Genomic DNA, 6,032 nt, shown 5'->3' on the forward strand with positions numbered 1-6,032 from the left:
CTTCCAACTAAAGCTTGGTCCAAGTCAAATAAGACACATAAATCTTACCTATTTTTCAGCCCATCTTGACATCTTTTTTCTACTGTACATAAAGGAAATGTAATACCTATGGATTTTTTGTTAATGTTGTTGAACCCCATATTCAGCTATTGATTTTTCACCTGCATGTTGCTTTTTGCCCTTGTTAGTATAATGTTGCAGTCCTTTCTTAGAGAGAAATATATGGCTGCTACGAACAGCTGCTTTGTTGTCCACTGTGGAATTCTAAGGACACTCAGGATTTATACAACATTTAATTTACATTTTTTTTGGACTTACTATTGGAATATGTCAAAAGTGTTTTTCTTTTCTTCCTATTTGCTCTCAGGTTGTGAAAATAAATTGGAAAAACTGGCATTTTTAGTTAAATGTAATGCCATGCTGCATTACAGTTACTTGTTTCAGCATCCTTTCAGTACGTATTTCATGACTTCACTCTGAAGGTGTTTAGAACAACATCACACACTCTCACACGCGCACATACACACACCAGATCACACCGGATTTTCTTTCCTGTAGTGCAACAGATGCCGTCGAATGTCTGCTATATGATATTAATTAGAAAAACAATGATGCGAGAAAGCGTTTGAGCGGATGGCTGCTTGGTTTTCAGACTCATGGCATAGCTGGTGATTGACTGATTTGCAGGTGGGAAGCTTCGTTGGCTGGCAGATCGTCTTGATTGACAGGCTTGCCTGCATTGCTGACCGACTGACTGCTGAGGCGATGTGCCAGCAGCAAAAGAATTACAATGGCCTCTACTGGGAGAAAAATCAATAGCTATGGAGAGGTGTGAATAAAAGGTAGGTTTTAAAGTATTATAACAGGTATGGATTTGTTTTTTTCTCTTTCTTCTCTTGAGTCATGTTACACTTACAAGAATAATTAAACATAAAAACTATGAGAGCGATAATGAAAAGATCTTCCTGAAAAGAGGCACCATGACATAGTGATGCAATGTCAAAGAGAAGGACTTAGCAGGGATCAGACATAAAACTATGACCTTGGGCACCCAAAGCTATGAAGCTACCACTGTGCCATCTAAGGTACTCTTTAGCTCGGAGGCTAATAGTCAGTTTTCGGGGGTTGCATCAGCAGTCTGTATCAGACATAACAAAAATAGAGTCATTTATATGGATTCAGAAGGAATTCAGAGCTAGTGAGATTACCTGACCTGCTGTAATTTTGAGGGTAACTGCTTTTAGAATTATTGCAGTACCTCTTGTTTTTCAATTTCTAGTTCACTTTGTGTAAACGTAACATCTGATTAAGTCAAGTTTTAATCACACGGACGCATATCCATGGTTGTTTGTGGGAGAAAGAAATGTCACTTTAACCAATTTATTAGTTGATGTTGTATTGAAAGTGCAGATATCAGATGATATCTTGTTAAATATTAAAATCTTCCTTCTAGCATCCCTGTGCAGGGTTTCAGGTTGATATGGTTTGATCTGTCAGTCACCTGCACCGTTAGCTATACAGCCCTGCTCACTTTAATGATAAAGAATATATTTTAGAACTACTATTAAACTTGATATGTGGCTGCAATGTGATTAAAAACATCACCTCTTTTTTGTTTTTGTTTTATTTGGTTATTCTTAGAGAAAAGCTCCTTTTCCCCCCACAAATATGAGAAGAATTTGCCAGTGCTTTGGATTAGATGGTACTGAGACTGAGATGCCTGTGCCAGCATTAATGAAGTAGAGGTAGATTTTTTTTCTTCCAACAGTCTTTTGGAATAAAAAGAATGATGGGAGTCAGCCAGCAGGTGTAAAAAGAATAACTGAACATGCCAATGGGATACACAGGTTTGGACAACCTGCGCTGGTTAAATCATTGTTTAGTTTGAAGGCTGGCTAGCTGTTAGAAAGACGAGCATCTGAAATGTCAGAAAGAAGAAGTCATTTGATGATCAACTGTGAGAACTCAAAAAACTCTGTTCTTCTCCTGACCCGGATGCCAAGAGCCACAAACTTTGCACAGGCGGTTGTAAAAAGTTCACAAGAAAATACATTTATCTATTTTTGAAAAGGGAAATGAACAATGTAGGAGGTTTTTCAGGTTGATCGTGCAAAGTCGCTGCTGCCTTGCTCTCATGTGGTCAATAAATATTATTGAAGACCTTTGGGGTGGAACATCTTGGCCTTATCATGCTGAATTCCTCAGCTAGTCTGCCTGAAAGTCTGCCTGCCAGCCAACACATTTATTGATTCTTTCCAGCTAAGGAGCAAGGCAGCAGCAGCACAGCGTAATACAAGTAAGTGAGAGCAAGTAAATGTTAATCTGTTTGTTTTAGTGTGCACACAAATCATTGCTATGGGATGGGAATTATGCAGAAAAAAGCGATAGTGAGATTCCATGGGTTCAATTCAAAAGAACAATATCTCTGCATGAGAAGCTACATCATAGTCTCTCAGCAACTGTATAGTTTCTCATTGCCTACTGCTGAGATATTGACTCCCCACACACAAAATGATCATTTCTGCAGCGCCTTATAATTTACTTGGGGTTTTTGCATTTCTGCAAAGCTCTAAACTTGATATGCATCATCATCGTTGCCCAGTAGCGAGAATAGTGGGAGATCATTAGAATACTTGGAAGATGAAAGATAAAAGCACGGGATGGTTGCTCTCCTCTGACTTCACATATGGAGAATTCAATATGCAATTATAGAGCAAAATGTACAATATGCATGCATGATTTAGAGAGTTTAAAATACAAAGCATTGCCCCATTTAGGATACGCTAAACCTATATCTTGCTACAAGTTAATGTATTCTCGTATAAATATAAATGTTTAACACTGACAACAGTTATTTAAGCCCTTTTCAAAACCATTTCATGACTTTTTTCCCCTCTAAAAATTGGCCCCAGAAAACATTTGAGAGCACTCACGAGATAACAGTTGCCAGATTTCCATTTATCAGATGTAAAAGAGATGTGGGAGAAAGTGAAGATGGAAAGTAAGTAAGCAGGGAGAAAAAACTGAAATGACAAGACTTGATATGGTGATATTCAGCAGACTATGTGCATATGATCCCGGGGATAATAGTAGTAGCTGATCTGAGAAGTCTCCCTCAGAGTGCACAGTTCCTTCTCCCTGGAAACAAATCTTGTCATAGAAAACCTCTAATGCCAATCTTAATAAAATAGCCCATCCTGCTGAATGACATATATATGAACCCATACCCTTCACTGCAAAGACAGAAGTCAGAAGGATTGCAGAAAAGTCTACAATGTCTACCTGCAAGGTGGCACACAAGGTGGTGACAGACAGACAGACAGACAGACAGACAGACAGATAGACAGATAGATAGATAGATAGATAGATAGATAGATAGATAGATAGATAGATAGATAGATAGATAGATAGATAGATAGATATCAGAAGACAATTTCCAAAAGTGCAATTTCAATCCAAAAATGTGTCCTTGATTGACCTTCATGTTCAGATCTATGGCAATATGTTTTCTATAGTTTCAGGAAGAAACCATGTATATGACATGAAACCAACAAACCCCCCTGCACTGATGCACCGAAACCTAATCTTTCAATCCACCATCTCTCTCTCTCTGGGAAGTCTTCCATCTTTTCTGTAGTCCACTTGCTTACTTGGGTCATCCATGTACATCCGTGAGCTAATGATGCGTTACAGCCTCCTGCATTTTTCTGGAAAATGGAAAAAGAAAGAATCAGAACAGTTGATTCCTTTTTTGTCAGAGGACTCTTCTCTTTTGCCATCTGACATTCAGCATGATCTGAAACAAGTTCATCTTCATGTTCGGGTTTTTCAGAGGCCACGATTGCACTCGATGTTTTAAATAACCACCTGCTGACTGACTGTTTTTCAGGTGATCAGGTGGTTAGCTGATCTCTTGTTTGTTAACAAGCATTTCCTTAACCACAGGCCTGTTATAGTTGAATATAGAAAGAAGCTCAAACTGGAACATGTTGCAGTTCTTTAGACAATCTGATTCAAATGAGATCTAAAGGGTTTAAAATCATTATTTAGATTATCTGCATTGAGACTTGTTTAAGTAGATTTACTGTGTAGATGTTTTATTATATCCGAAAAAGGAGAAAATTCATACAATATTTATCACGTGACAGTAGAAACCTAATGTTGAGAATTGATTTTAGTACACTGTAAATAGTTGTTGAAACAGAGTCATTTTGTGAATTTGTGCTCATATACATTTCACTAGTAATTTAGATGATTTTAGTTTTGCATAAAAACATGTTTCCCTTTTCTTTTCATGTGTCAGTTATATTCTGGTGGGAGGGAGCTTGTTACAGTTTGCAAAATAAACACACAACTCTCCAGTTATTCAGATTTAGGCAAAAACTAATATTCATATTTGATGAGGACTTTTCAGCAACAGTTTAGAAGAGGGGCAAACTTTACATCCTTAAATATGTTTCGCACCACAACTTTTAACATCTAGGGAGAGTGTTTAAACCCTGCTTTTTTTTATAACATTGGATGAGTGTGTTAATAACCTCTTTATGACATCAACAGATACGGGAAGAGGATGTGTATGAACCAGTCACTTGTCAGTTTTTTCAAACCTAATCCATACGGAGTTCTTTAGGCTTAATGCCATTACTTCCCCGTTACCGCAAAGGTGTGTATTTGCAAAACAACATGGCTGTGCTCAGCATGTGCCCTAAGGGTGGAAACCCAGCCAGTGAAAATAGGTTCAAGCTAGGAAAACATGTAGGAAAATCCACAGACATGCACAAGCCTACACATTTAATGCAAATGAATGAGTAAAGACAGAGAGTGCGAGAGAGAGAGAGAGAAAGAGCAAAAAGTAAAGCCGTTAGGCTGACTTTATGAAAGAAAAAAAACGAAGAAAACATCTCTCTGACACACTCAAAGTTCCAAAGTTGTCTGATCATGCACACACACACACACACACACACACACACACACACACACACACACACACACACACACACACACACACACACACACACACACACACACACACACACACACACTGCACCCAAAACAAATCTAAAAAATGATAACTCCTGATTTGCAGGTTAAGCCAGTAATAACAGTTTCTACTTTAACCTCTTTCAGTCTCTTGTATTAGCAAAGAAAAACTATTTCTCTTTTCAACTCAAACTTATAACTCATTTAAATTGCTTGGCTTTGAGGCACTCAGTAGCAGTACAGCAACATGGCATCAATCATACAGTGCTTCACATCTTCACATTCTTTTTTACTGTAAGAACTGGGGGGAAATAGATATCCAACAGATTCCCTATAATTCCAACATTCACACAGACTCTTTTAAGCCTTTAGGCCTTACAGAAAAAATATGGTGTCCTGCATTGCTTATATTTCAGATTTTATTTTTCAATTCCAGATTGTACACTCTGGGGAGTTTTGGCTTTAAAGAACAACAATAGAGTCATTTAAACAGAGAAAAGTTAGGGGGACCACGGGCGTTTTACAAACCGTTAAATCACAAACAGAAAGGATGGTTTAAGCTGAAGCTCATACACACATTAAATTGTATGCACAAAGAGCCTGTGGATGGGCGGGTTAAACAGAATGAAATTAGACAGAGGCTGGGTACTTTTAAAATCCCATCTGGGACTCAGTCAAGCAGTCATGACACCAAATTAGCATTTACAGCGAGGAGCAATTACCGAGAGAAAAGCTAACTGCGCTCAGCGTTCTGCATCCATACCTGCCTTTAAAACCTGGGACACCATCTCTTTCTGTCACACACAAAGACCTTACACACACAATTACCTACTCTCTATCATGCACACTTATAAATTTGTTCTTTCTACTCTTAGACTCTTTTTTCACAATCAAGTTTTTTTCCTTTTTTAATTTATCACTACTTTGATCATATGCGTGTGAGCTTGCTATGACATTCATCTTTCTTTGAGCGGCACAATCAAAACGAAGAGGGACAACATATGGAAGTGAGGGAGGCAATGAAAACAGAGGAATTAAACTGAATGGCAAAC

This window comes from Astatotilapia calliptera, chromosome 9 (genome assembly GCF_900246225.1).
Source record: "Astatotilapia calliptera chromosome 9, fAstCal1.2, whole genome shotgun sequence".
Lineage (NCBI taxonomy): Eukaryota > Metazoa > Chordata > Actinopteri > Cichliformes > Cichlidae > Astatotilapia > Astatotilapia calliptera.